Here is a 20,860-nt window from a genome sequence, read left to right as displayed (position 1 = left end):
GCCATTCTCATCATTAATTCCATTTTTAACACTTTGAAACAAATTAAAGGGGTAGATGAAATATTCATTTTTTAGCTTTAATCAAGATTAAGAACTATTTCTTTATATTTTAAAATTAATCCTTGCATATTTGCAAAATATTACTCATTAAAAGGTAATACAAATAGCTCAGCTACTGTGTCTCAACTGAGAAACCAGTAAAACCTGTTTTTCCACTCCTGTGTCACTATAATTCCTCATAATTCCTCACTGTGATACTGAATATTATTATCATGATAAAGAATCATAAGTTCACTTAAAACAGAAATAGGTGTTATGCAAACTAAACTGTTTGCCATTTCAAATAAAAATTTGCATTGAAGAATCACAGAAAGAAGATAATTTCAGAGTTTCACTGTGGAGCTGCTGTGAGGGCATTTCATACACTTCAGAGTCTCAGTAATGTAGTTACTATGTGACACAGTTTTTGAACTCCAGCAGAAAAATTGTATTTCCTTCTAGCAATTACTTCTATATACCCAATGGGATTCTTGGACTTTATTCATGTTAGTTTATCAACTATGTGTCAATGATCCCCATGAGGAATATGGATAAAATGATATGATATCTGAGATAAGCTACAGTGTGGGGAAGTGCAGATAAAATAAGATTGTATGTGAGTTGATAATGCCATAGCTTGGTGATAAGTATATAGGAATTCATTTTACTATTCTAGTTATATATCTTAAAAATGGCCATAACAATTCAAAAATACATATAATCTCAGCTTCCACTCATATTAAAACATTTAAACAATGGTATTTATAATTATTTTTTGATCCAGAAGCTCATCACAATTAAAAGACTGGGTTTTACAACACACTAAATGAATTAAGAAAAACTAAAGACTGGGAATGAGTCATATGAAAGGAAGAAAATCATTTTTATAAAGGACAGTAATCACAGATGGTCAAATTGAGCCAGCTGTTCATCTAGAAAATCTTAGGAGTTAATTTGGAGTTTATTCAAAACTTTTAATTACCGTGGCCTTCCATATACATACATTTCATAGCTTTTTAGGCCAAGAATATCTGTTATTGGGACTACCTTCACTGCCAAAATAATTTTAAAAAGCAGTAAAAGGAAAAGCAAAGTAAAATGCAATATTATTAAAAAAAAAACCAGCCCTGGCTAGTGTGACTCAATGGATTAAGTGCTGGCCTGCAAACCAAAGGGTGGCCAGTTTGAGTCCCAGTCAGGGCACATGCATGGGTTACGGGCCAGGTCCCCAGCAGGGGGCATGCAAGAGGCAACCACACATTGATGTTTCTCTCCCTCTCTTCCTCCCACCCTTCCTCTAAAAATAAATAAATAAAATTTTATTAAAACTTCAGAGTATAAAAATAGCAGGACCATGGATACAAGATCCTAATTACTTTGAAAATTAACCCCTGATAGTAAAGAGGGGCTGCTATTGCCAGTCTAGAATAATCCATGACAATCTATGAACACTGGCTCTGAGATGAAACAATTAATTTTCTATACTAGTTTATAAATGAATCAAAATTTTTTAAGTCTCAAATGTATCAATAACAGAAATAAAGTGACCTTAAAATTTGAAGTTAGTGATTCAAATTAGACATTCAATTAAATTAGCATTTTAATATTAAAATCTATTTTTGACCTTTAACATATAATATTTTGCAGAATTGGGAAAGATAACTGACATACCAGTTATTCAAACAAATTAATTTTAAGTCAATACTGTTTATAATCCTACTACCATTAAATACAAAGGAGTTTATAAATTCTTCAAGTTCAAATCATACAATCAATTTTAAATAATTTTCTGCAAAAGTTAAAACTTTCTCATAAGCCTGGTATTCTCAGTCCACTCATGAACAATCCTTTTGGTATGAGTTTTTTGCAGAATAATATTTATTGCTGATACATTTAAGAGCAATTATTTTCTTAATTTTCTTTAGCTATTATTATTGGAGTCCTATTACATATATCACAGAATACTTTACATTTTAATACTACCTTGCAATATTTTAAATAATTAACTATGTATAATTCAATGATCTCTTGTGATAATGAAGAAAGAATGAGACACTGAAGAAGTAAATTATGCTATAAAATATTTCAATTATAATATCATGGTGGTAGAGTGGAACATTTTCCATTTTAAAAGACTGACACCTAAACTTTTTCATTTGTTCTTTAAAAATTGTCACCCAACATTTATAGTTTTAACTTTTCACACTTTGCCATTCTATTATTTAAACAATTCTTTTGTTATTTATAATTTTAATTAATATTGCAATAATGATAAATTAGCAAATTTAAACAACTATATATTAAGTCTTCAGTCACAGAATTTAAGAATTAGGAAAGAGAAATGCCAAAGTGCTCCTTTAAGACCAAATAAAGAGCCTATGCCTGAGTGTAAATCAAATCCATTACTTCCTTAATAAAGTCTTGCTCCAAAAAAGAAAAAAAAATCACCCAAACTAAACCACAGACTAGGGCTTTAGTTGATTTGCATTCTGGCACAAGCTCTACACATCCTCATGGACTTGTACTGAAGTCTGTGGATTGGCAAGCAGTCTGAGTAGCACTGTTTCACAGACTACCCGGTTCAGTGGTTCTCAACCCTGGTTCCACATGAGAATCATCTTGGAAGATTTAGAAAATATGAATATGTGGGCTTCACTTCAGAGATTCTGATTTAATTGGTCTTGGTTAGGGCAAGGGCATAAATATTTCTGCTGATGGAGGCCCATTCCACTTCACAGATGAGAACACTGAGGCTTATTCTTAGTTTATGAGACTCAAGAGTCAAAGAACTGACTTTCAGTACCTTAACCACAGTCGAAAAATATTAAATGGAAAATTTCAGAAATAAACAATTCTGAATTTTTAAATTGCATCCCATTCTGAGTAGCATGATGAAGTCTCATGCTCTGTCCCTCCACTCTGTCCTGCCCAAGATGAGAATCATCCTGTTGTCTAGCATATCCACACTGTATTTGCTACCCACTCCTTAGTCACTTGACTAGTCACCTTGGTTATCAGATGAACTGTTTTGGTATCAGTTAATTACTTGTGTTCCAATAACCCTTATTTTAATAATGGTTCAAAATTCAAGAGTAGTGATGCTGTTAATTTGAATATGCCAAAGGGAAACTATAAAGTGTAGGTGTGTATAGGAAAAAATATAGTATACATAGGGTTTGGTGCTATCTACCATTTCAAGCACCCAGTAGGGATCTTTAAAAGTATCCCTCAAAGCTAAGGGCTTTCCACTATATCCTATGCATAAGATTAGTTACAATTATTACAGCACCAATCCATATTGAGGACACTAACAGGAAAGAAACATTGGTAAAAATTTTGTTTTCTTACTATTGATGTAAGAGATAAAGTATAGAGCACTGCATAATTAAATATAGGTTACCTGGAGGATTAATCATATCTTCCTTAAGTACAAATAAATTAATTTGTTATTCAGGAAAAATCCCAAAATGGCTATTACTAAGTTAAATACTTTGTGATATTCTTGAAAATATTCATGCAGAGGATAAATAGAATGGGATAAGACTACAAAAGGTCTAGAAAGCTGGTTTAAGATTTAACTAGGCAGCAAATAAGATGATACTATATATATGTTTCAGAGCAAAGCAGTGACAAAATGAAAACATTCTTTAAGATCATTGTGGCAAAACTGTGCAGCATGGCTTGCAGTAAGATTTATGAAAAAACAAAACAACTTTAAACCAACTTGTGCCCATAGTAACTCCATATATAAGAACCCTAGAGACCCTAGAGTTGATTGAGGTGGCCTAGGGATAGGTATGAACTGAGATGTAAAGAACACTGTAACCCCTATTTTGTATCAGATGTCAAGAAAGTTACAGAACAATCTCAGACAGAAAATCTGGGTCAAGAACTCCTTAACTAATTTACTATTTCACAGATGAGCCTTGTTTGTGATCAACTTCTTTCAAACATAATTATATCCTATCACCATCAAAATAAAACAAAATAACAAACAGAAACAACCAAGTACCCTCTGCACTACCATCCCCCAAACAATAAATTCTCTAAAAGAAAACACTTGGGAAGGTTTGTTCCTCATGTCCAAAATAAAGATATCCAGATATTTCAACCAGGAATAAAACAACAGGGCAAATTTTCATTTGTTACCTTTGTATAAAATAGCCTCTGATTTCAGTAAAGGTTAAAAAAAAAATAGGGAAACATATTTTTCAGTAAAAAAATAATAAAATAATGGTGACAGTAAGCTTTATAAATATCAGCTTTTCTGTTTCTAAACTAGGGTTTGTTTTTTTTCTCCCCCATACAATCCTTTTCAACTACTCAGTCTAAAAATGATGGGCCAGTGTTACCGTGAGCCCTGGGGAAAAAGGTAATATCTTAGTCATGGGCTGTTCCTCTCAAAGTATCTGCTTCTTAGAAAGTCTTCTAAAAGTATGTTCCTATCCTCCCCATGTTAGACTCTGCAAGTATGTATATGTTTGTGTATCCAATAGATAGTGTATCACCCACTGTTTAAATATCCAAAGTGAGAGGTTTTAATTTACTTCCTAATTTTTTCACACTTTATTTACAAGATAGTAAATAAAACAATGCTGTCAGCTTCGTGTGGAAGAACAAAGAGCAAAAGCTCTTCAAAAAAAAACCAAACATTTTCCTAGGTTGAGTATGCTGACCATAACAGAGCAAATGGGATTATTTGTGGCAATGTTCTTCGATAGTTATCCAAATTATGTTTTTAAATACAGTGGAACTGGGACGTCCGGTCAAGGTGGCAGCATAGGAAAACAGGGCTTGCCTCCTTGCACAACCACATCAAAATTACAACTAAAATATAAAACCATCACTCAGAACCATCAGAAATCAAGTTGAATGGAAGTCTGACAACTACAGAATTAAAGAAACTACATCCATCCAGACTGGTAGGCAGAACAGGCTGGTCCGACATCCACATGTGGTGAATAAAAACCTGGAAGGTATATTTCGGGAACAAAGAGTCTTAGCCCCACACCAGGCGCCCCAGCCCAGGGTTCCAGTGCCAGGAAGATAAGTCCCTGTAACTTCCGGCTGCAAAAACCAGCAGGGATTGAGTCAGTGGAAGAAACTGCTGGAGCCCCAAGCAGTTCCCCTTCAAGAACCCACAAATGGACTCACCTACTCAGATTCACTCTCTCTGAGCTCCAACACTGGGGGTAGCAGCTTGTAAGGCACCAGTGGCATAAAGGGAGAAACTGAAGTGTCTGGCATCAAGGCAAAAGCTGGGGAACAGTTATCTCTCAGACAGAAAAGGTGAACAGAGGCCATTGTCCCTTTCTGAGCACTTCTCACACAGAGCCATAGAGCGGGCAGGAAGGAGTCATATCTGAGACTCCATCAACCTGGCTAACACTGTTTGCCTGGCCCTGGAGATACCCTGAGACTCCATCTGTCCCACCCAACTTACGGGCCCACCCAAGCTGTGAACTAGGACTTTTCCATATGAATGTCTATCTTGGCTCACACTTCACAACTTCCTAAATCCTATCAAACAAGCAGCAGCTGGTCTCGGTGAGCCCCCAGCTCCCATACCTCTTGCTAAGTGGCCCCAGCGATGGCACAAGCAGCAGCCAGCCTAGATTCACAGTTTGGCTTCTCCTGAGAATCTCCAAGCCCAACACAAGCAGCAGACATCTCAGATTGCTTTATAGCTCAGGCAGGGTGGGCCATGGGCAGAACACAAGTGGCATCCGTCCTTGACCTTCACCACTTGGAAAATTCTAGAGCCTGCACAGCCAGTGAACAGCTACAGACCACGTCAGAGCACCACCACCGTGCCTCTGCACAGCTGATCCTCCATGGAGGGCACAGGTTGGTGGTCAGTGGTCACAGCCAGTCCTTACAGCTGACTGGCCTGGGTAAATCACTGCCATTGACCTGCTAAGAGCAACCACGGCTCAACTACAGAGGAGGGTGTACTCAACCCACATGAAAGGCACACCTCAAGTACCCAGCGTGGGTGATAGGGGAGGCTGTGCCACTCAACTCTGCAGGACGCCTACTATATTAGGCCATGCTATCAAGACAGGGAGTCATAGCAGCTCTACCTAATACATAGCAACAAACTCAGGGAGGCTGCCAAAATGAGGAGATGAATAAACATGGCCCAAATGAAAGAACAGATCAAAACTCCAAAAAAAAGAACTAAACATAATGGAGATAAGCAATCTATCAGTTGCAGAGTTCAAAACACAGGTTAGAAGGATGCTTCAAGGGACTTAGTGAGAACCTCAAGAGCATAAAACTGATCCAGTCAGAAACAAAGAATTCACTAACTTAAATAAAGAACAATTTACAGGGAAACAACAGTAGAGTGGATAAAGCCAAGAATCAAATCAATGATTTGGAACATAAGGAAGCAAAAAACAACCAATCAGAACAAGAAGAAAAGAGAATCCAAAAAAACCTAGGATAGTGTAAGCAGCTGCTCTGGGACAACTATAAACATTCCAACATTGATATCATAGAAGTGTCAAAACAAGAAAAGAAAAAGCAAGAAATTGGAAATCTATTTGAAAGAATAATGAAAGAAAACTTCCCTAATTTGGTGAAGAAAATAGACAAGCAAATCCAGGAAGCACAGTCTCAAACAAGATGGATGCAGAGGCCCACTCTAAGACACACCATGATTAAAATGCCAGAGAGAATCCTAAATGCAGCAAGAGGAAAGCAGTTAAGTTACCTATAGGGGCATCTCCATAAGATTGTCAACTGATTTCTCAAAAGAAACTTTGCAGGCTAGAAGGGATTGGCAAGAAATATTCAAAGTCATGAAAAGCAGGGACCTACAGCCAAGATTGCTCTACCCAGCAAAAATATCATTTAGAATCGAAGGGCAGATAAAGTACTCTTGAGACATTGTTATATGAAATGTTAGAGGGACTTATTTAAGAAAAAGAAGATTAAAAATATTAACAATAAAATGGCAATAAATATATATCAATAATTTAATCTAAAAAACAAACAAAGCAAACAAGAACAGAGACAGAATCATGGATACGGAGAGCATTTTGATGGTTGCCAGATGGGAGGGGGGTGTGGGGAAGGAAGAGGTGAGGGGATTAAGAAGTACAAATAGGTAGTTACAAAATAGCCATGGGGATGTAAAGTACAGTATAGGAAATGGAGTTGCCAAAGAACTTATACATGTGACCCACGTACATGAACAATGGTGGGGGGATGGCCTAAGGGAGTGGGGGGGGTGCTGTGTGGTGGGGGGGGCAAAGGGGAAAATTTGGGACAAGTGTAATAGCAAAATCAATTAAAAATAATTTTAAAAAATAAAAAATAAAGACAGGGGAATTTTTTCTCCCCCTAGTAAATTTTTATAAATAAACTGAATAAGTAAAAAACAACAACAACAAAAAAAAATGTTGGAGTGCTTGGATTTGAGGGTGATTTGAGCCCAGCAGGCTTTTCCACCTGGCTCTCAGAGTTGACCCAGACATGCCTTTGTGGGACTCAGAGCTTCTCTGGTGCACTGTTTAGAAATCACTGCTCCTCTTACTGTGGGGAATTTCAATTTAAGGTTCTCCTGACAGGAAAACCACCTGCCAAGTACAGACATCTGAATGGTGGTTATTCTTGACTGTTATTCTCTATTGTTCAAAAGAATCTTATTAGATCTAGCAGAAGTGGGAGGAAGATAACAGTTAATGTCACAAAACATTCAGATACAACCTAAGGCAGTATTTCTTAACATTTTAAAAACATATTCCTATTCTGATAAACATTAAAAAATCTGCCATTCTTCTCAATTAAGGACATATAACCTTCACCTCTACCAGTTATTATTAAATGTTAGTCCTGTGTATTGTATTATAAAACAGAATCTATTACATATTTTCATTTTCTCAGTATAAAATTATGTTATCGTTTTCAAAATGTTATTTTCTAACTATATCACTACCTATTTGATTTACCTCTAGGATACAATTCTAGCTGAGAAAGAATGATCTAAGTTCTCTATACACTAGTTCTCATTCAGATTTTTAAAATCATGCCTCTTTCCCATTATTTTCAAACATGTTGTTTACTGTATTCTTCCCTCCCATTGATCAGTAGTAAAATGATTCAATTATAGTGCTTATCTTATAAACCTCCAAGACGTTGGGTAAGTTATGACATAAAACCACAATAATTTACGTAATTGTGCTTATTTGATAAAAGAAAGCAGACGCTTAATGAAGTGTGCGGAAGCAGCTCCTGAGAATAAATGCTAGTTAGAATACCAGTTGGAAAAAAGGGTTGACATATAGAGCTGTCCAGTGCTTAAAACTTGACACTGGCATTCCAATGGCATTCCATAATCAAGAATCTGCACTGTTCTCAACTCATGTTAATGGACCTTCCTCATTTTCATGGCTGGTAAAAATTATAAAGAAAAATTAATCTATACACATTTCAGTCTGTTTCAGACTATGACCAACTTATATAACATTGTTGTGTAAGGTTCATTATGATTAATAAAAATCAGAAAATCGAGCTGACTTTAAATTTCAATGTTAAAATCAACATATTAATAAGTTCCATTAAATTTAAGAATATTTTAATTAAGAGTTTTCTGCTCTTTATACCTAATACCTTTTTTCTGTTTAACTGGTAATTGAAGACCCTAGTTTCATCCAGAGGTTGTATGCAGTGTAGACTTCATACATCTAAAGCTACCAAAAATACCCTGAAATACCAATGAAGTTAGGGTATACAATTTAAACCTCAGAATTGATGACATGAAAGGATATATCAAAAAAAACTTCTATGAAACTTTGTCAGTATGTTTCTTTTTTTTATTTAGTAAGATATTCATTATTTAACAGAAACTGCAACCAAACTATAAATTTTGAATAATTTTGTAAAATGCTTACTTAGAATATTTGTTTTAATAATATAAAATTTTAACTCCTCAGATAAAAGTATTAAGGTATTCTAAAGATATTAAGACAATCTACTAACATTTACTTTATTTCTATAAATCACTATAGTGCTGTGTGTGACCAATTCACATAATTTCCCCAATGCCTGCCTTTAGGCAAAAGAAAAGAAGTTTTGAAAGTATGGTCCTACCCCATTTTTATAAAAGCTGAATGCTAAAAAGCATGTTTTCAGTACAACTGCAAGTATACCTCAGTAGAAGACAAGAACATATATCTTAGTTAAAGCAATGTCCAATAAACAACTATGGCTTCACTGGAAACTATATAAATAACCAAAATTTAATGGACATCTATAGTTGTAACAGGGCTGTGAGAGTGTCTTAATCATATCAGCACATCTGCTATGGATACCAGCATCTGGGAAAAAAATTACTTTCTTCAAAAACACTGAACTATTCCTTATTTAAAAATGCAATTGTCATCTGTTGGCTCACTTTTGTAAAAGAGGATGAGAACATATTTTGAACATAGTATCTTTTAAATCATAAACACAGACTTATCTTTACAAGTCCACCTGCTCTAATTGCAAGAAACAAAAACCCACACCTGTAATTTTACTCATGATACATTTTTTATTACAAGAAATGAAGTTATATTTCAGGTTAGAATTTTTAACTCATGTTACATACTGCAAATCTTAATTCCTGAAAAAGTCACATACAATAAAGAAGGACTTTCTAGAGACTCAAGACCTTAGACCAAATTTTTAACAGAGTGGGGGTGAGAGTAAATCATGTGAAATTCTTAGTGCACTCAGTCTTCCTTTCTGAAAAGAACACATCTTAAATGACTGATGAAAAGTGTATGTACAGCTAAGACCCTCCTAAAAAGAAAAGGATTTCAAAACTGTAAGTTTTTAATATGAAATATATATAAACATGATATTAAAATATAATAGAAATATTTTATAAAGAAGTCTCTGTGCCTTTCTTAAGCTATTGTCTCTTAATTCCAAATTTACCCTGCTATACTCTGCTTTATGACTCTGGGGCCGGGAATTTGCAAACTAGTTTTGCTCATTCAACTGTCTAATACCTATGTACCAATTTCCTATTAGATTCCCTCTGTTGAAATGCATAGTGAATTTCTTTTACTGACTGAATTCTGGCTAATATAGTCTCTACTGTGTTATTTGTAGCTATTTAACTTTAGGTAATTACCTTAACTACAAAACATATTTCATAATTATTAAAATATACATTAAGTATAATCAGCACACTATAGGGGCATTTACTAAGTAATTTCTCAAAATTCAAAATTATATTTTTGCTATGATAATTCAATCACAGACATAAATAACATATACTTAAAACAACATGTAAAATAAAATTTACCAAATATCAGCTTTAGAGTGGATCTTAGAAACCAAACAATATATTCCTGTATGTATCCAAAAAGTTCCTATTTCAATGCAACAGTAGCAATTTATTGAGAGCCTAATATAATATGGTTATCTGTACTTCACCTTTTCTTAATCCTCATAGTAATCCTATGAGCTACATTTTACCACGGTTGAGAAAATTTAAAAAGTTAATTATCCAAGGACACAATAGTTCTTAAGTGGTACAGTTTTCAAAAAAAGGACTATTATCTCTCCATTTCATCATTAATCATGACAGGAATCTCTGGACAAACAATTGCCACCAATATCCTTTATGAAGATGCTTTTTCAATTGTTAATAACTATTAGCGGACTCTTATTTTAGGCTGAAATCAGTCTCCCTATATCTTCCATTAGCCCTATTTTTGTCCTTTTGAGAAACACATAACTTAATGCCTTCAAATGACAGCTCTACAAACATTAAAGACTTAACATGTTTTCCCTTTGTCCTCAAAATTTCTCATGGCTCTTCATCACTTAGTTTCTTTATGACAGATATGTTCCAGTAGCTTGACCCCCCAAAATAAATTTAAATAACAATCCTGAAAACAGATAATGTTCTAAGTGGAGAAAAGTTTACTGCTTGAAAAAAGGTAACAGGAATAGATACCTTAATGGCTCAGTTTTACATGTGGAATTCTGTATATTAAATTTTCTTACAGACATGAATTCAGATATACATTCATTGATCCTACTCCAATCTGATGTTGCAAGTTTTCATCCCATTTCAGATAACATTCCTTCCACCACTTCACAGTAACTCACAAGCTGCAACTCTTCCAACATTGATGTACACAAGCAAACTTCAGGACTTCCTCAAGATAAAGTGCCGTATTTACTGCAGTTTCACCATTTAGCATGTATACCACGCTTTTACATTTTATTAGATTCTCAAAACATTTTTCATGTATGAAACTGATGACGTTTTTGAATGTTAAGCCCTAACCTCATTTTTCTCACAGCTCTGTGATTTTTAATGAACAATTTTGCCTAGCACAGTGATTTTTTAGAAGCACATATTTCAAAATATGGCAAACTTGTACTCTCTCATAACAGTGTATGAGGATGTCTGTTTTCCCATACCCATTAAAACAGTCTGTTGGAAATATTTTAAATCTTATTAGTAAGATAGGTTTTTAAAAACATACTTTAGGGTTAACTTGCATTTTGTGTTTTTAATATGAAGAAAAATTATCTTTAAAAAGTAAAAATATCAATTTTTTCACTTGATAAAACTAGTCAATTGTTTGTCAAAAACTACCTATCAAAATAGACGTACTGACTTCAGCCATTCTGTATTACTTTTCCTTTCTAATCTCTCAATTTGAGAATCCTGTGCCAAAACAGCAAAACTGGTCCCTTCATACAGAGATTATTTCAAAGTATAAAACTGTTACCCCCAGACTGCTCTGTGATCTTGAACACTACAGAGTATAAGAAGCAGGACATAGTTTTCTAGTTGGCATAAAATAAATGAGAACCAAACATTTTACTGAAATATACAGTCGATGCATCTATGATACCACCATATGTACAAAAATCAGCCTGATGAGCTTTATTAGTTTTTTTGGAAGATATGAATTTAACAAGCAAGATGAATATCCTAACTTAAAAGGCTACATTTCTTCATTTTATCCCCAAAAGGGATTCATCGAAGATGATAAAACTTTTGAAAGGAATGCAATTATTGGCTAAAAGGAGGAATAAATATTACATTGTCTCTGAACTAGATCTAAATTGTGTACCTCTTTCAAACTCAAAACAAGTGTGTGCTGGGGGGCTGGTGGGGATGAGCCTGTATCCCACCACATCATCCGTATATAATCAAAGAACATACTACACACAAATCAATGTAAATATTCAAATAAACACTCTCCACCAAATCCCTTCAGTCACCCCTTTACTAACTTCCTAAGCAGTATCTGGGGTAGGGAAAAAGGCCATCCTCAATGGGAGGGGAGTTGCACCTAGAATACAAAGATAGTAAAACGTAGGGGAAAGGACTCAGTGTATCTTTATAGAATGATGCTCAAAACTGTTTATGGTCACACGTCATTTTGATGAAGGCTAAACATCTCATTATGGGCTGACTTGTACTTCTCCTGTGATAATATGATATATAGTTGGTCTTCATCCCAGCTCCTGGTCAGGGCTCCTAAAACCCCTGTAATTTCCTAAGTGAAAAGAATGGAAGGAGCATATTCGTTGTATTTGGTCTTTTGTCTTCTGTTTCCAAATAGCTCTAGCGCCACAATAAAAGTTTGCCTTATGTTATTCTCATAACAAGCCCCTTTAAACCACATCTAAATTTATGTTAATGAGGTGACTTTTAGAAATCTGCTAGATAGCCTCAGGATGAGGGCTGGTTGTCAGGGGAACCAGCCCTGTGATTAGAAGGTTGGAAGTTTCAGCCTACCCCCAACCCCTAGGAAAAAGGAGAGGGATTTGAAGGTTGAGTTAGTCATCAATGGCCAACGATTTAATCAATCACACTTTCATAATGAACCTTCCATTAAAAAAGAGAGAGAAAAAAGAAACCCAACCAAAGGGGTTTTGGGGAGCTGCTGGAAGATACGTCGAGGTGCCAGGAGGACAGCACACTTGGAGAGGGCATGGAAGCTCCAAACCCCTTCCCCCATACCTTACCCTGTGTCCACCCCACTGTTCCTGAATTGTACTCTTTCATAATACATCAGAAATCTATTAGGTAAAGCTTTTCTGAATCCTGTGAGTCACTCTAGCAAACTATCTAACCTGAAAAGGGGGTTGTGGGAAACTCCCCTTCATAGCTAGTTTGTCAGAAGCACAGGTGACAAACTTGCAATTGACAGGTGAGTGGGGGTGGGGTGGGTTAGACCTGCAGGACTGAGTCCTCAACCTGTGGGTTCTAATGCTAAGTCCAGGCAAATGAGTTTCATAATTGAATTTTAAAACACTCGGTATTCAAGTTTAAAAAACCATTGGTTGGTGTAGTAAAACACACATACCCGGTGCCTGTAATGTAGTAGAGTTACAGAAAGCAGAAAAGTCATCCCCTAACACCCTCCCAATTCATATGGCTGAAGTCCTAATCTACAGTACATTAGAATGTGACTGGCTTTAAAGACAGGGTCTTTAAAGAGATAGTAATTAGGTAAAATAAAGTCAGACGAGTAGTCCCCTGTCCAATTTGATTGGTGTCTTTAAAAAAGATTAGGACACAGACTAGTACTATGTGAAGACAGAGGAAGAAGACAGCCATGTACCATATGCGCCGAGATGAGGCCTCGGAAAAAAAAAAATCAATCCTGCCAACACTTTGATCTCAGACTTCTAGCCTGCAGAACTGTAAGAAAATAAAACTTCTATTGTTCAAGCCACACAATCTGGGGTACTTTATTAAACAGCCCTAGCAAACTAATACAGACCTAAAGAAAAGGGACAGTAACAATTAATTAAATTAAGAACTACAGGTATCTAAAATCTTTAAAATTCATGAAACTTTGTATTTAAGGGTGCAGTAGAGCCTTGATGGAGGGCAGCATGGTTTTCCTCATTTACTTCAGTACTGCATGTAGTGTAGGAAACTAAGTCAATGACTATTTGTAACAGAGGCAAACGCACAATGTGGGGACTAAAAACCTTGGCATTACTCAACACTGATACTCCAGGGATCATCATTTTTATCTCCTTTCTTTTACGCCTTAACTTTAGAACCAAAGAGATTTGAAATGGCTAGAGTTCCATGTGAGGAAGAGAATTGTTTTTATTTAGTAAATGTCGACATGCACTCAAAAATAAAATTTAGCAAAAATTATAATGCCACAAAAACAAACAAAGCAAAAACCCCCCTCAAAATAACAGCCATTAAGCCACACAAAATAATGGAAGATATGCTGCATGTAACACAAAAAGTTCTTTTAAAGGATACTTAAGTTGACTTATACAATCTCCCCACCTGCCTGGCTCCCATTATTAGTATTCACATGAGCAAACTAATCAATTTCTATGGCAGTCAGAAAAAATTTTTATTGCTGACAGCACAAACACACACTGTAAAGCAGATGCTGTCATCAAATTGTAGTACTCAGTTACTCTACTTTGAAATTAAGAGAAGTACTTGTTTAAAAATGTTTTCTCATTAGAATATACAATGATCACTTTAAATTCTATCTGCTGTAATAGGATATTTCTATCACACTGCAATCTGGACTGTGCCATTACACTATTGTACTTGAACAGATGGAAATCATAAAGTGATATCTAGCTACAGATTTCCTGTCATAGAATTTTGCAAACTGAAAAAGGAGAAATCAACATTTGCAATCAACTACAAACAAAATACTATCTAGTAAGCTAAAGTGATGCTAATGTGACATGGGAATATAAATGCCTTCAATTTAATGTACTGTGGCTTTCAGGAGAAAAGAAAATATTAAAGTGACAACCTCACAAAGTTAGAAAAGATTGAGATGTGTGGAGACGGTGTTGAGGGGTGGGAGTGATGTAAAATATCTACAACATACATGCCTGGCATTGTGCATAATAGTTTTAACTGATCAAGTGATATTATATATATTGAGTTGAACTTACCATTTAATCCTTAAGAAATATTCATCTTATTAAGGAATACCCTTAGAACTTTAGATCTTAATTTATTATTATAAAAAATGGAATGATGATACTTGGAACCTACTTCGTGAAATTACTAAGGATATTAATAAATTTGTGCAAAATACTAAATACTGCAAAGTGATTTTAATTCCATGGAGGGTTTTTTTGGGGGGGTAACTCATTAGTAGAGGATGTCTAATCTATTAATCACATGATATAAGATCACATTCCTGTTACATATACAGTATTCCCTCATTTATCGTGGGTATTACATTCTAGATGCCCCTGCAATAGGTGAAAATCCGCGAAGTAGGAACCTTACATTTATTTTAGTATTTATATATATTTTAAGGCTTTCTAAACCCTTCCCACACACTTACAAACCATTCCCAGTCCCTTATTAACCTTTTCCACACTTCTATAAACACTACTTACGTTCTTAAACATATTCTACACTCTTAAACCTACGTAACTTCAACAACATACATATACAGTACTGCAAAATCCTGAGATACAGTGAAAAATCTGCGATAAATAATTAAATATATTTTTAAAAATCCCACGGTATAATGAGGCCATGATAAGTGAACCACGATATAGAGAGGGACTACTGTATCTAAAATTTTGAATTCTGAACATATAGTTTGAAAATCAATATAGTCACCAAAACTAACATTCTGATGAAATATATTCCACACTCATGTGCTAAAGAATGCAATCTAAAGAAGCATGTAAATTTATATATATTGCAAACATACAGTGTTTCAGTCAAGGTCCAGTGAGGAATTAGAAACCACCCAACAATTTAAACAGGGAAACTTTAATATAAAGATTATTAACTAAACAGAGTATTAAAGTAATGAGAAGCTGGCAACTAAGAAGTAAAGAGAACTCTAAAAACTATAAAAATAGCAGATACAAGGGGGAACCCTCAAAACCTGGAATTTATTTATAAAAAGTTGTGTATTTATTCTTCCATGTTCTAACTTCAATCACCTTCAAAGATGCTCCATCTGATGCAATGCACCTATTGAGAATTTTTTCCACTGCTCTAAACAGTTTCTGAACTCATTGATTTTGATGCCTTTTAGTGCTTCTGCCATTTTCTATTTCGCCTCTTCTACATCAGCAAAACGTTTCCCTTGGAGGACTTTTTTTCGTCCCAGGAAACAAAAAGATTAGGTGAATAGGGAGGGTGGGGCATGGGGATCATGCAGTTTTGGCTCAAAAACTGCTCAGCATGGTGTGGGCAGCTGCACTCGTAAATCACCCATCATGAAATAGGCAAATACATTAAAAGAATCTTCAAAGAAAAATTCACTAAAGCCAAATGCAGCCTCTCACAACGTCAGCTGGTACACTGATACAGGTGGGTTCCTAGAACACTCATCTAGCTGGGGAAGCTTGTACTACAAGTAGGAGCCTGCCCCCCCAGAAGATAGTTCTGTTTTTTTTTTTTTTTTTTTTGGAGGTTCCCCCTCCTATAAGGAGGAACCACTATCTCTAGAATTGAAAGAGAATAAGGAAGATAGAACCCCCATATCTCCATGTCTGGCTAAAATCCAGGTATTGTTGGTTAGGTCACAGCTATGGCTCACTGGATGGCAGAGAAGTTGCTGTAGTGCCGTACCAGGAGAACTTGCTGGAAATCTATCCTCTAGGGTGTTAAGGAAAGCCATTCACGAGGAGGTTTCTTACGGGAAGCACTCTAACATGAAACCACTGAAAAGAGTGGCTTGTTGCCATACACTACAGAAGCCAGACACTGTTGTTGCTAGTGCTACAAGCAGCAGAGGTACTCTCCAACAAAACCACCTGACGGGTGGAGGTGAGGGAGGTCCAGGTAGCAGGAGGAAGCTACTGGCTGTAGAGTAATGCTGATCGTAGTGCACTGCAAAAACCAGGGAAGCTGCAAGCACTCCAGGACCATGGAAGAAGGTCCCTTCTTCATTCAGTGGGACTGTTCGAGCACCACCAACTGACAAAACCTGACACTGGAAAAGAAAAACCACTTAAAGGGTTCCTGTCAATTACTCCAGAGCAGCCAATGAAGGGTGAATATGAAGTTGAAAGGTAATAAATTGATGGCTGAAGATTCGGCAACAATTTCAAACTAATATACATTTTATCTTGAAAACTAAAAGTAAAGGTAAGTGAATGAGTCAAGGAGAGGAAAACTTTAGATAAAATTCATTCCCTGAACTTCAGTTTCCCTAATTTAATAAACTAAAAACAACCACTCTTATTTAAGACTCCTTTGAGGGGGATAGATTAATAAATTACAAAATTTAGAGATTCTGATTTGGGGCTCGTTTTCTCTAGAAACTTAAGACTAAACCTGCTGAAAGGGCACACCTGTAAAACAAAACCAAACAAAAATATGTGCACCTTGTATCTTGTAACTATGTAAATAAGTGTTTTACCAAGTCTACTCTTAAGACCTGAGAAATAATGACTGTCCTCCATTCCCTTTGGCCACCATACCTGCCAAGCACTGCCAGGTATGAGTAGCTAATATTTAGAACACTTCTCTTTGCCATGTAGGTATAACATATTGGTTACAACGGTTAAACTATAGAATAAAGTAAAAGTGAAGAAAATGGGTTTTGTTTTGTTTTGTTTTTTCAATATAGACTTCCGACCAAGATGGAAGCCTAGACAGACACAGTGCATTTGCAGGCTGGTGCTCACTCCACTGAGCCACACCAGCCAGGGCAGGATTTCCTTTTGTAAGGTTAAATAATATTCAGTTTTATGTACATTATCACATTTTCTTTTTCCATTCATCCATCGATGGAGATTTAGTTTGTTTCCATGTCTTGGCTGTTGTGAATCATGCTGCAGGGAACAAGGGAGTGCACATATCTCTTCAAGATCCTGGTTTCAATTCTTTTGGATATTGAAAGCTGGATTTAGTGATTTAATTTTAAAAATAAAACTGCATCAAGTAAACCAAAAATTGTTTCAATTACTCTAGCAATTAAACACAGCATTTATTATTATAATCATAACATTTGAAATGTATTGATAACTTTTTAACTGAAATTATTAAGGATTTGGGAGGGAAAAGCGGGAAAACACTATCTATTTACAATGTGGCTTATTAAAGTTTATTCCACCTACCTCAATTTTGTTTACTTCTTATCCTAATATCTTTTTGTTTTCCTATTACAATTGTCCCACTTTTTCCCTCACTGCTACCCCCCACCCAGCCCACCCCTTCTCCCACAGTCAATCCCCACCCCATTGTCCATGTTCATGGGTTATTAATATTAGTTCCGTTACTAAACCCTTCCCCTACTTACCCTCTTCCCCTTCCTTCCCCCCTCCCCCCTCCCCTGATAACTGTTACTCTGTTACTTGTTCAATTTGTTCATTTGTTTGTGTTGTTCATTAGTCTCCTGTATATCATATGGTATTTTTCTTTCACTGCCTGGCTTATTTCGCTAAGCATAATTCCCTCTAGTTTCATCCATGTTGTTGCAAATGGCAGGAGTTCCTTCTTTCTGCTACATAGTACTCCACTGTGTAAATGTACCACAGTTTTTTAATCCACTCATCTACAGATGGGCACTTAGGTTGTTTCCAGCACTTAGCTATTGTAAACAGCGCTGCTATGAACATAGGGGTGCATAAGTTCTTTTGAATTGGGGTTTCAGAATTCTTTGGGTATAATCCTAGCAGTGGAATCGCTGGTTCAAAAGGCTGTTCCATTTTTAGTTTTTTGAGGAAAGTCCATACTGTTTTCCATAGTGGCTGCACCAGTCTGAATTCCCACCAACAGTGCACTAGGGTTCCCATTTATCCACATCCTCACCAGCACTTGTTTGTTGATTTGTTGATGATGGCCATTCTGACTGGTGTAAAGTGGTATCTCATTGTGGTTTTTATTTGCATCTCTCTGATGGCTAGTGATGTTGAGCATTCTCTCATATGCCTATGGACCCTCTGTATATCCTCCTTGGAGAAGTGTTTGTTCAGGTCCTTTGCCCATTTTTAAATTGGGCTGTCTGTCTTCTTTGTGTTGAGATATGTAAGTTCTTTATATATTTTGGAGATCAATCCCTTACCTGATGTATCATTGGCAAATATGTTTTCCCATATGGTTGGTTCCCTTTTCATCTTGCTGATGTTTTCTTTTGCTGAGCAGAAACTCTTTAGTTTGATGTAGCCCCATTGGTTTATTCTTTCCTTTATATATCAGTGAAAATATTCCTACATGGGATATCTGAAATTTTCCTGCCTATGTTTTCCTCTAGGATTTTTATGGTGTCACGTCTTACATTTAAGTTTTTGATCCATCTTGAGTTTATTCTCATGTGTGGTGTAAGTTGGTGGTCTAGTTTCATTTTTTTGCACGTCCCTGTCCAGTTCTCCCAGCACCATTTGTTGAAGAGGCTCTTCTCACGCCATTTCATGTTCCTTCCCTCTTTGTCAAATATTAGTTGACCATATAGACCTGGGTTTATTTCTGGGCTATTTAAGTTTTTGATCCATCTTGAGTTTATTCTCATGTGTGGTGTAAGTTGGTGGTCTAGTTTCATTTTTTTGCACGTCCCTGTCCAGTTCTCCCAGCACCATTTGTTGAAGAGGCTCTTCTCACGCCATTTCATGTTCCTTCCCTCCTTGTCAAAAATTAGTTGACCATATAGACCTGGGTTTATTTCTGGGCTATTCTGTTCCATTGATCTATGTCTGTTCTTATGTCAGGACCAGGCTGTTTTGATTACAGTGGCCTTGCAGTATAGTTTGATATCAAGTATTGTGATTCCTCCTATTGAGTTCTTCTGTCTCAAAGACTATTTGGGGTCTTTTTTGGTTCCATATGAATTTTTGAAGTATTTGTTCTAGGTCTGTGAAATACGTCGCTGGTATTTTAATGGGAATTGCATTGAATCTATAAATTGCTTTGGGTAGTATGGACATTTTAATGATGTTGATTCTTCCCATCCATGAACATGGTATATGCTTCCATTTATTTTTATCTTCCTTAATATCTTTCTTCAGGGTTACGTAGTTTTCTGAGTACAGGTCTTTTACCTCTTTGGTTAAATTTATTCCTAGGTAATTTATTTTTCTTGTTGCTATAATAAATGGAATTTTTTTCTAGTTTCTATCTCTGATATTTTATATACCTAATATCTTGAAGCCAATTTTCTTCTCTAATTTTAGGAGACTGCCTGAAAGATTAATTTTAAGAAGTATAAGCACAGTTTCTGTTTTAATGAAAGATGGGCAGGAAAGGAGTTTGGATAATCTGAAATATATCAATATCAAGTCCCAGTCCCTCCATAAGGAAAGAGTACCCTTTAGGTTTTGTTGTACTTCATTCAAATGGGATGACTTCAGCTCAACATTCACATTAGCCTGTGTGGCTAAAGGAAGCACTTTCTCCAATATATTGGGGATGGAAATGGACTGAAAATTGTGAGAATACTGTTTCAGATCTGGTGTTGATAAGACCTTAATAAGGTATAGTAGTCATCCCTAATCAGCAGGTAATACATCCCAAGGCCCCCAGTAGAGGCCTGAAACCAGAGATAGTCCCAAACCCCATATATACTATGTACTTTCCTATACGCACATACACTTTACAGTTTCTCTTTGGCATATTCGAAACGTCAGCGTCACTACTTGTGCATTTGGGGAACTTTATTAAGTAAGTTAACAGTTACTTGATCACAAGCATAGTGATACTGAGACAGTCAATCTGATAACCAAGAGGGCTACTAAGTGACTAACAGGTGTAGAGTATACACAACATGGTCAAGCTGAACAAGCAGGACTGAGCTAGACAGAGCAAGATTTTATCATGGTACTCAGAATGGCATGCAATTTAAAACTTACTATTTATTTCTGACATATTCCATTTAATATT

The 20,860-nt window shown here is 35.9% G+C and overlaps 1 protein-coding gene across 2 annotated transcripts in view; it reads right to left on the bottom strand.

The window, feature by feature from the left end:
* Positions 1–20,860, bottom strand: part of HS2ST1 (heparan sulfate 2-O-sulfotransferase 1) — a 158,842-nt gene that overhangs the window by 58,039 nt on the left and 79,943 nt on the right. The gene's annotated exons all lie outside the window — the stretch shown is intronic.

The sequence above is a fragment of the Furipterus horrens genome, unplaced genomic scaffold, assembly GCF_987537825.1.
Source record: "Furipterus horrens unplaced genomic scaffold, mFurHor1.1.pri manual_scaffold_3, whole genome shotgun sequence".
Lineage (NCBI taxonomy): Eukaryota > Metazoa > Chordata > Mammalia > Chiroptera > Furipteridae > Furipterus > Furipterus horrens.
Note: the sequence above shows the minus strand (reverse complement) of the source record. Positions and strands in the feature narration are given on the sequence as shown.